Source organism: Nematolebias whitei, chromosome 1 (genome assembly GCF_014905685.2).
Source record: "Nematolebias whitei isolate Nwh7 chromosome 1, NemWhi1, whole genome shotgun sequence".
Taxonomy (NCBI): Eukaryota; Metazoa; Chordata; class Actinopteri; order Cyprinodontiformes; family Rivulidae; genus Nematolebias; species Nematolebias whitei.
The window spans coordinates 64,548,089-64,560,188 of record NC_056498.1 but is presented as its reverse complement, the minus strand read 5'-3'; positions in this window follow the sequence as shown (position 1 = coordinate 64,560,188).

Genomic DNA, 12,100 nt, shown 5'->3' with positions numbered 1-12,100 from the left:
TTGTTTGGGTTTCTTCTCTGCTTTCAGGAAGGCCCAGTTAGGATATCCACATTGCTCTAGAGCCTGTCTTGTGTGGGATTTCTCCTTCTGCCTGGCTCCTGAGCTAGTGGGGACGCTGTCTGCTCTGTGATACAGAGTCCTGATGACTCCTAACTTGTGCTCCAAAGGGTGATGGGAGTCAAACTGCAAATACTGGTCTGTGTGGGTGGGTTTGCGGTACACCTCAGTTTGCAAATGTCCTCTATCAGAGACTGAGACCTCACAGTCCAAGAAAGCCAACCTGTCATTTTTTACATCTTCTCGTGTGAACTTGATGTATTTATCCACAGAGTTGATGTGGTCAGTAAAATGTTGGACTTCCTGAGATTTGATTTTAACCCAGGTGTCGTCAACATACCTGAACCAATGACTTGGTGGTGTCCCTGAAAAGGACGTCAAGGCTCTCTTTTCTACCTCCTCCATGTACAAAACGAAAGTTAGGTGTAAATAAAATGTATAAATTAATCGTAAATGCAGTTGTAATTATTTCTTGCTGTTGCTGTGTGACCCTAATATGGTTCTAAAAGGATCTTCTCAATGTGTTTACATGTTCACACACAATCATAGAGCAAGTTGATAAATGACCATTAGATGACAAATCAAAGCATTTATCTCCTCATTTTACAGACATTTCTAATATTTTCTGGTTGATCTTTTTTACATTCTGACCTGTGTGTGGGTGACATTCATTTATGAGGATCTTTCTACGCTTGTTAACTATCCCTACCTCAAAGAGCAGAGCAACGGTATAAGTGCAGTAAAAGCTTTCCTTACATGGCTGACCAGTTTTATTGCCATTACGAACACATCCAGCACCGTGATTCTGTCCAGGATTCAACTTTTGACATTAACAAGAATTTGCTGCTCCTATTTGTTCTCCTCCTGGCTAAGGTTTCCTAGATTATGCTTAAGTCTACTGTTTATCCATTTGTAGTAACACACAAAGCCTTCTTTTCCTTAAATGGTAGTTAACCGTTTTTTTTTTTTTTGTATAAAACAATTTACTCCACTGATTGTCACTGTGTATGCCTGTCCCCAGAATCCCACGTTTCCGCTTCACAATCATAAACAGTAACTATTATTTTGTGTTTCTGGGTCCAGCCTGCTGTGTAGATTAGTTTTGTAGAGCTGAGAAGTGTGTTGATTGGAACTGGTTGAAAGACTTGTCCTTAAAGTTTGAGTAATGGACACGTTTGAGGAATACTTCTGACTATACTTCAGATGGCCCGAGGTCAAATAAGAAACCATCTCTCACTGCAGCTATCCTCTGCTTCAACTTACTTTCACCACCTGTGGCTCTCTCACTATATTTCACCAACGCTTTTCTTCCTTACATCTAATTTTTACAGCAGACATTTTGTTTCTTGGCAACTTTGCGATTCCTACGCCAGCTGCTTATCTGCGACACTGACAGTCTAGATCTCAATAGATTAGTTTTGTTTTATTTCTCATCAATACCAAAGGGGGAAAAAAAAAAATCTGACTTCCATCTTTTGGATCAACACTTTGATCTCAGTCTCTCTTCCTCTTAGTATCAGCAATAAATGTTGCCATAGCATGATTTTTTTTTTTTTTGATAACAAGGTGATATCATTATGCATCTGTGCTCAACTGTACACAACAAATCCAAAGTAGAGCTAAAGACAACATTTACATCAATAATAATTAATACTGTGAACTCTTTTTTTTTAAGATAAACGACATGCATGTGTGAACCCCCCACCTTTTTACCATAAATGATAGCAGCACAAGTACTTTAAATGTCTGCAGCTATCCATCCATCAATCAATCCATTAGTTTTACTTGTTTCTTCCTTTTCGGGTCCCGGGGGTCACTGGTGCCCATATCCAGCAGTCACTGTGTGAGAGGCGGGGGACACCCTGGACAGGTCGCAAGTCCATCATAGGGACGCATAGAGACAAACGAGACAAACGAGACAAACAACCATTCAATCTCTCACTCACACCTAGGGACAATTTAGGAGTTACCAATCAGTCTAACATGCATGTTTTTGTTCTGTTGGAGGAAATTGGATTACAGTTTTATCATGGGGCATCCGCACCCTGAAGCCCTGCGATATGTGAAAAACCGCAAAGTAGTAACAGTAGTACAAGTTGTAGTTTATTTGAGTATATATATATATATATATACATTTTAAACCCTTCCCACACTCTTGCGATATTCTAAACCAGGGGTGGGCAATGATTTTTTTCCATAGGGCCACATGAGAAACAACAAATATTGTGGAGGGCTGGCACAAATGACTTTTTCATTCAACCTTTATTTAGACAGGTAAATCCCATTGAGCCTCGAGGACTCATTTACAAGAGAGACCTGATTTCAACTTAACTCAATACTGCATAATATTAGTATTTCATTATTAAAAACAGTACATAGCACTGTACACTGTACTGTACATGTACATGTACATGTACTGTACTGTACTGTACTGCACTGTACATAGCACTAGTACATAGCATGCATCAGGATACCTAGCACTGTTTTAACAAGCTGGTAAGAGTATTTGTTATGATTAAGCAACGAAAAAGCGAGGTTTCCTTACAAAAAATGTCATTTATTCAATTAAATTTCCCAGTACAATGGTAAACTGTTAACATTTTTACCATTTGTGACGTTATATTAGTGATCATTTTCAGTCACATTCACCCCAAAACTAATTTTGAGTTTTATATACTGCTGGAAAAAGTTCTTAGCTTTGTAAATATATCGCAATATTGTCTTTGTACTCCAAATATTATGAAACATCATATAATAGTGATCGTCACTGAACTGTGATTTCTAGTCCCGGTTCTTTACGTGCCTACATTTGTAGTCTAAACATCTCATTTGGTGTTTATCAGTTCTTTTTTCTTGTTTAGTGAGAGAAGTCTGGTCTCTGGTGGGCTTTATCAAAAATGTTAAAGTCAGGTTGAAGGTCTGAGGTGGAGATGTGAAGCAAAGCTGACATCATCATTGAGAGAGGATCTATATCTGGATTTGGTTAACTTCATTTGTTTACATATGTATTTTGTAATTCCCCTTACGGGGGCCGGTGAGAGTCAACCAAAGGGCCGCATGTGGCCCTGGGGCCGTACAACGCCCAGGTCTGTTCTAAACAATATTTTTAAACTCTAAACGCTCTAAAAGAGCACAGAATGTCATGATTTCAGCTCTCTGCCACGTCTGCGCTCTTTGTCACACCCACTCCTTCGCTGCAAAATGGAGATCGACAGAGGAGGAGGGAGGAGCTGTAGGAGGAAGTTTCTCCTGGGCTGCACACAAGTGCAGCAGGTAATAATAATAATAATAATAATAATAATAATAATAATGTCATCACAATGTCAGCACTGTATGTTTCCATACAATGGCTAAATTAGTCTCTGCATTTAACCCATCCACCACCAGGTGGTGCAGTGGGCAGCTATTGAAAGCGCCCGGTGGGGGGTCATTTTGGGGATGAGGTGTGCTGCCCAGAGACACCACGTGATATGCAGTGACTGGGGATCGAACCTGGGACTTTCGGGTCCCAAGCCACTAAATAATTTTAATATAAATTTCATGCCGACCATGCGGCTCATCCATCAATTAGCCAATTGTGCGTCATGTGCAATCTTATTTCGAAAAACTGCGATAGAGCAAGTTTGTGAAAAACAAACCGCAAAGTAGCGAGGGACTACTGTACCAGGAGAAAACCCACACATGCACAGAGAGGACATGCAAACTCCACCCAGAAAGGTCCCCGGCCAGGATTTGATCCATCGACCTTCTCACTGAGTGACAACAGCTCTTCCAACTGAGCCACCATGCAGCCCTGTTTAATTTTAAATACAGCAAGTTGTTCAGCAAGCTGTCGTTGTAGTTAGCATCTTTCAAACTTGGTATCTCAAACTAAATCAGTTTATGTAGATGGAAATACAGCAGTGTAAACATGCATGGAAACAACAACTTACTAAATCTCTTTCTTTAATGCACAACAACTTAACAATAACTCAAGCTCAATTAATCCACAAGCGAAGTTAATCCATTTAATTTTAAAATTTGATTCGTTTTTACACGCATTGGTCAAGGAATTACTGTTCAACAAGTATCCAATGCAGATGAATTGACATGAATACTTAAAGCAGACTTGATTTTGACGTTCTAGTAAAACACTTAAGATGCTGTTGCACAAATAAACAAGATTTACTTGAACATAAGAGCACAGCAAGACTTGAAGGTTGTCTGTGTTCATTGATTATTTCCTTCATTATCAAGGTATGTTTTTATATCAGTGTGAGGAACACTAATTTATTTTTAATTTAATTGTTATCATCGTTTCCATACATATGAATTAATTAAAAGCCTCACTCACTTTGTTACTACGTGTCCAACGATGCATACCCATTAAAGTGTATGTGCATGATTATTTAATTGCACCTCTTCAAATTTAAAGTCCTAATTAGAGTGTTGAATCATGTAGTTCAGACAAATCATCTTTTATACCTTTTTTACTTTGCACTTGGTAAACTATGTGAAAGGTCGACACTAGATCAAATACAAAATGTATTTCATACAATGTTCTTTGCTTTCTGTTGTTGTACACTCATTAAAAGTAATGTTCCTCTATCACATGACAAATGCAAGCCTAGTTTGTTTGTACATAAGGAAACAAAGGGAGGACATAATCTTCAGAGCAACACGTGAATCTTGCCAAGAGCAAGTTCAGGAGTTAAATGACTATTAGATGAGAAACCAGCTGCTCTTGGACAATAATTTAATATATTGTCTGTGTGTATGTCTCTGTAATCACTTTGCCTACAGATTCACAGGAAGAAGGCATCCTGTGACAGAAAATCATTGGCTGCTCATGAATAACGATTCTGATTTTAGGCCCTGATTACACTTTCCTGAGAACAATTCAATCAATACTGTTCCTTTTGGAGTTTAAAATAACACATGTCCAATTGTTTAATGTCCTTTATTACACAAGGGTATCAATTATATCTGATGGTCCTGTGCAATTTTTTTTACAAGTCATTCAGATTCCAGTCTGATGTTTGTTTTTGGATCAATATGCACTAAGACAGGTGTGTGATTTTGTCCTTCAAGGTGACATGCTATGCCCTCATTTAATTTAGTCCTACTGAAATGTCAGTGAGAATGGGAGTCGTTTTCACACCTGATAGTCCGGTAGACTCGGTTCAATTGGGGAACAAAATTCATAACATTTGTTTATATTTTCAGCCGGTGCAGTTTGCATTCACACTGCACAGTCAGTCGAGCCAACCTGTTCCCCCCCCCTCGCCTGTGGTGGCGCTGCACCAAAAACTACTGAAGGAATCGACACGAAGAAGACAATTCTTCTTCTTCTTCTGGAAATAAAAACAAAAATGGAGTGGCATCAAATTTGAGCGTTTTTAGGATTTCTGTTTTGTCATTTTTCAACAATGGACTCAGCATGAGCAGAAGATGAGGCAGAAGACCATGGAGAATGTTGTTTTTCACACAAGGCGGCTGAGACGGTTCCGTATGAGGTATGAGAAATGCGCGTTTGTTTTGGTTGTATTTACACAGAATGTTCTGCGCTGTAGTCCACTTTTTGCTTTTGGAGCGGTCTCCGGTCCACTTGCATTCACAATGCATTTGAACCACATTCAAGAGATCTAGGTTTTTAGGCTGAACAGAGTTTGCTTTTTTGGTCCGTATCAGAGTTCGATTGCACATTCACACCTCCCCAAACAAACCAGATTTTCTAGGCAAACAAACTAGAGTTCGATTAAAGCGGAATAGACAGGGCTGGTGTGAATGCAGCCTAACAGCTCATATTAGCACACACAAATATAACATACAATGCAGTGCTTAAATAGAACAACAACAAAATACAAACTATTGCTTTCATTCTTGAATACTAGTTCTCATCTGCAGTACAGGCAGTAACATGGTCAGCATCATTTAAACTCATGTGTTGAACTGGGCCATAGTTTATTAACATGCTACCACAGACACAAAGACTTTATGTGAAAGACAGACAGCACAAGTAATTCATCAGATTCAATCTCCTTATCATTCTTTCATGACATAGCAGCTACAGAAAACCTACTTTCATCCATTCCTTTAGGTTTTAATTGGGTTAGCAGGCAACATATGGAATTTTGTTGACTAATTTAAAACTATTTTTATTAATGCTTTGAGAGTTGTGCATATTAAAGACTCATACTGCTAACTGGACTTTTCTAAATAACTGGTTTGAGAGTCAAACTACTGAAACTGAAATTATATATATATATATTTAGTATCTGAAAAGTGAGGCCAATTATTTTACTTATGCTGTAGACCAGTGGTGTAGTCTAAATTTTTGTACTGGACATACTGTGCTTATAAACCAAAATACAACAGTTAGTACAATGTAATGGTTAATTGATTTTGATTTTTAAGCATATTGAACATTTCAAAATTTCTCTGATGCTTTCAATTGAATAAATGCACAACAAACTTTGCACAACAGTTGGCTTTGTATTAAAAACATATAATTTATAAAACAATTTCAAAGCAAAACATGTTCAAGTATTAAGTAGTAAGTACAGAAGTATTAATTATATATAAAAAACAGGTTGAACCAACTCAATGTGTCTATAAAATGTTCCAAATGTGTTGACAATGACACAAGCCCATGTCACGTATCATTGCCAACAATACGCGACATTGGCTTGTGTCATTGGACACTTTAAGTGGATATACTGAAATTCTCAAGCTTTTCTAGTGGGTATACTCCGTATACCCACGTATCACAAAGACTAAAACACTGACGTAGACTGAAAACATTTAGATTGGATATAAAACTATGAATATGAGACAAGAGAGAAACATTTCAGCTTTGATTCCCAGATGTTTACACCTGGATGAGATACACAACTGAGAAGATAGCATTTGTAACAAAACATATTTTAGGTAAGCTAAATTATTGGTGCATATATACTTAAAATTGATTAAAAAAAGTTAAACTTAACATTCTGATACATGCTCAGACCTAAGTGTTGTTTTTGCTACTCCTTATATTGCAATAACTGCATCAAGTCATTGACATATTGGCGTCACCAAACTTTTGCATTCTTCCTTTGCAATGCTTTCTGCAGGCTTTTAGTGCAGACTCTTTCAGATGCTTGTTTTTGGTGGATATATTTCTACTTTCTGATCTTTCGCTAGTAAATGCAGTCCCATTGGTCCATACAACATTGTTCTGAAATGTTCGAGGCTCGTATCTTTTCGTTTTGACACATTCCAGTCTGGCCTTCCTATTCTAGCCTCTGTCATTTTGTTGATGATCTCTTCGGCAAACAGTAGATTATTATATCTTCGCTCCTGCCATCTGAAGGTTGTTGCTGATGTCACTAACAGTTGCTTTAAGTTGCATCACAATTGCTCCTTTTTCATCAATAGACAGTTCTCTGTTTTCCCTGTTGGTTATACCTCTGTAGACAATATAAAGATTGGCAGAAATCTGAATTTGATGTCAAACTCAAATGTTTTCAGTCTTACTTTATCAATTATTTTGGAGGGAAGTGAATAAACATGGGAAATGGTTTTAACCTTTAAAAAAATCTAACTTCGATAGCACATACAATACATTGAAGAGTCTACTGAGCTCTTCTTTTTGCAATTGCTCAATGTATTTGCTCATGCAGTGTCGGGAAGTGTACAGATAAATAAGCTTGCAGTTTTTTACATCATAACTTGTGACCAGTACAATAAACATAATCCATTTATTTTATTATAAACTCATCACCACATTGAACAGATCACATAATTTGTGGCATTAATCCCATCGGGCATAAATTCAAACTGGATCCATCCATGCAACCGTTTCATTAGTCGTTAATGGGGCAGTAAATTATCAATGACAGTCTGTCAAGATCAAAATTTAGCAACTTTGCAGCACCAGAGAAGAACGAAGACAAGCGAGACAGACAAAACATTTTCATTGCATAGAAACATCCCACTGAGACCATCAATAACAGCCTCACCACCTAAAACACCAGCGGGATTTAAATCTTTGTCAAACACGTCTTTCATTAACTGCCTGGGTCTGAAAGCTCATTGACAAACATGAAGAGACTGCGGTGATAGAGTAGATGGATTCTGTATGGCATGTGGAGAGAGCTGTCAAAGCCACAACAGACAAAATTACAAAAATACAAAGAGAAAGACCAAAACACGTCCTAAACCACAGGAACAAAAGACCATTGTATTGACAATTTTATTAAACTGTCAAATATGTTTTTGTTTATCACTTTAAAAATGTGCTCTTTTAAGCGTGCTACATAATGAAATTTGCTTGAAATGAGTTAAGGCAGTGTTTTTACAATGATATAAATTTACTTTCTTTTTCATTTCTGATCTGCAGTTTTGTTTCACTTTAATAAACCTTTCAGTGAGAAAGTCAAACTTGGGTTGTTTCATTTCAAGTATTAAATTACAAGTAATCACCATACTTTGAAAACTTTTATATTTGTTATAGATCGCAATAAAGTGTTGAAACCTCTGAAAAGTTACCCATTATTTTATGAACAAGGAATGAGTCTGAATAAGAAACCAAGGACAAAATTGGAAAACTCAGCTTTTCCTCAAAGCAGTATACACCCCAATACATGTTATTTACAGTATGCAAATGTGCTCCTTCATAAAGTGTCAATGGAACATACATTAGTGGTGCCTTTTACCTTAAAGAAGAACTTTTTGCTCTAATGCTGTTTGTGGAATAAACCCAGGGCGAAGTGGCCATTTAAGACACTGCATCTTTCAGCGGCCTCCGGGTTTTCCTTGTTTCCTTTACCTGTTTCATTGCTATTTTCTTTTTCACGGAAAATCTTGTTTCTTACCACTTTGTTTTATTGGTCATTTATTGTGACCTGGACATTTGAAGTACAAATGCAATAAGTCCCCCTCAGACTCATACATATGACCTCAGAGCAATAGAAAATTAAGTGTTGTGCTTTACTGGCTTTGGAAATAGCTTGCCTGTCACCGCAGGGATAAAAGAAAATGGGGAAAAAATACGATAAAAACACTTTGTCTGATTTTACACTGACAGACCGTTCAGTGAATTGGTCTGAAAACACCTAGTGCACAAAAAAAAAATAAATAAATAAATAAAATAAAAAAAATGTTTAAAAAAAATCTGTGACCTGACTGGTACAAGTAAAGAAAAATGTATATATATACATATATATATATATATGTAAATATATGTATATATGTATATGTAGCATCAGCATTTTTGGCATTTTTTCTTCATACAGTGATGCCTTACATCAGTGGTCCCCAACACCTGAGCTGCGGACCGATGCTGATTTGTGAGTCAATTGGTACAAAAAGTTTTATTTTGAAAAATCACCTGATTCTCTCTACCACAAACTGTTTCTGAGCCTGGTGGTCTTGCTCTAAATGCTCCTCAGCCACCTGCTTGAGGGGAGGAGCTGTAACAGACTGTGTGCAGGATGAGTGGAGTCCTTCATGATGCGGAGCGCCCTCCCCCTGTATCGTAATGTGTAGAGGTCTGAGGTAGTGGGAAGGCTGCTCCCCACAGTCTTCTGTGCAGCCTTAACCCTCTGCAGAGCCATCCTCTCAGCAGCAGTGCAGTTGCCATGCCATGGCGTGCCATGCACATACATATTTGCATAAAAGCAAAGCCCCATGACTCATATATTCCAATATAATAGTTGCATAAATAAAATTTGTTATAGTCACAATATTATATTCTTCATAAAAATAAATTCAAATTTTCTCAGGTATTTATCTTTAATCAGAAAGCTACACAAAACAATAATGATTAAACAGATTTTTAACATGCTTCTATTAAAATAAAATTATGGTCTCATACACGTTCTTACATTTCCTTGCTTGTATCTTTTTTTACCAAAGGGAAAAAAAAAATCACACTTTGTGTTACATAGAGTTAAAAAAAATTATAAACAGCTGAATTCAGCTGATTTTCCAACATTTATTTTTTAACACAGCTTGTCCTTCCAGTTCATTGAAACTGTCTCAGGTTCCTCTTCTAGTCAAATGAGTGAGCCTTGAATTTCTGCTGTTCTGCTCAGGGTCAGCACCTTTTTTGGTTCAGTAAATAAATCCCCATCGTACTAAACTAAGCAATGGGAACTCAATATCCTTTAATTCTTTGGCTCTAGTTCCCACACTAATCTCTTTGCATTTGGCTGCAAACATTTCTTTCTGATGAATAATTAAAAACTAGATGAAAGGAAAACAACAGAAACAAAGTTCTTCTTGGCAGTAATTCCAAAGGCTGTACTGGAAGTCTGACTTTACACTAATAAGATGTCACCAAGTGTAGCACGCAGAAACTTGGTGTGATAGTTTGACTAAATCACAATTTTAAAAGTTTTGTTTCCGTGTGTTTGAATAAACTCAGTAATCTTGATTATTTAGACCTAAATAAATACTATTTAAAATATATTCTTAGTGTTCGCTCATTGTGTAGAAACAGGGAGGTTTGTGAGTTGTTGCAGAGTGAGTAAAGTCGAATTCAGGCTGCCATGCTTTAACATCACCACTTAATGAATTCTGACATGATGGAAACTCATTCATCTGTGAAATGTGTAGCGGTGGCGCTGAGAGGAGGGTGATCAGTCAATCTGTCATTTAATTTGCAAATATTTAACCTAGTCCCATAATTAAATTGTTGCTTTAATCATGATCTAACAGTAAACATTCATTGTTGGAATATTCTGTAGTTGTTTCGATAGATTATAGTGAAATCATTGTCACCACAGTAAATACTATAGTGGTAAATATATTCTCCTGTTGTATATATTTACTTTTATAACTCACTGAACTGATCATAGACAAAGGTGATCACAAATTGTTATTGTAATATCCATGTTCTGGATGGACTTTAAACAACTGCTAAATGATGGCGATGTGAAAGGTCACAGATGTTTTTCACTTATTAATGTCAAATGTACATGAAGCATGTGTGGTGTTAGAGCTGTTTTGTCTGGACAGAGTGGAGCTGCAGAAGCCTGGAGCTTTTCACGTGATAAACTCAAGGCCTTAAGCTGAAAAGCAAGAGTTGTCTGACCTCACCTCTGTCTGATAGCCATTATAAAAAGACCAACAAAGTCCATGCTCAATAATCCAGGTATACAACCCAACAATTTCCAGTCAGGTCAAAAAAATGTTGGCTTGTATACCTTGATTATTGAGCATGGACTTTGTTGGTTTTGAACCAATTTGACATGACTGTCGACGAGGGAGAGGGCTAGAACCAGAGGAGGGGGCGTGCCAAAGAGACCATCTTAGCACCAACATAACTGGTTTGTTTCACTTTGGAATAAGCTGTTGGGGGGGAAAAAATCAGTTTTGTGTTGTGTGTTTCCTTGACTGATGAAGTCTTCTGGATGGAAGGTGAAATGTTTCAGCACAAAAAAAAAAAGAAAAAAAAAAAAAAACTGTCCAGATGACCTGACTGAAAATTGTTGCATTATAAAACGACACTTCTTTATGCTCTCTTTGAGCAGACTTGGAAATGAAGTGCCATGCAAACATCTTAATGCTTGTATTTTAATGCTGCTCCATCTTGCAAGATTAAATCCTGGGTTAAGAAAACATCTTCTCCTTCCTGTGTGGCTTATTTATTTAATGAGCTATGATGGGATAATCAAATTATCCAACATTTTTGGTCCTTCGAGCCGGATAAAATGTTGAGTAATTTAATTATCCCATCATTAAGTTCATGGCAAAACCCAACGCAGACGTGTTCCTGTTTTTAGTATTTTACACTGCTTTATAATATAGCTGTTTTTGTTGAATTCCTTTATATAATTTCTTCCATTTACTTTTCATTTTATATGCTTTTTTATGATTGTCTACCGTTGTCATCTGTGTTCTTTGTTTAAAACAGGTCTCTCTTGTAAATGAGTCGTCGAGGCTCAATGAGACTAAACTGTTTAAATAAAGGTTGAATTGACTTGAATGTTCAGGCACAGACGAGGCAAACTCACGCTAAGGATTTACTGCTACAAATTGTATTTATTTTGTTACTTTTTTATATTTCCCAAACAGT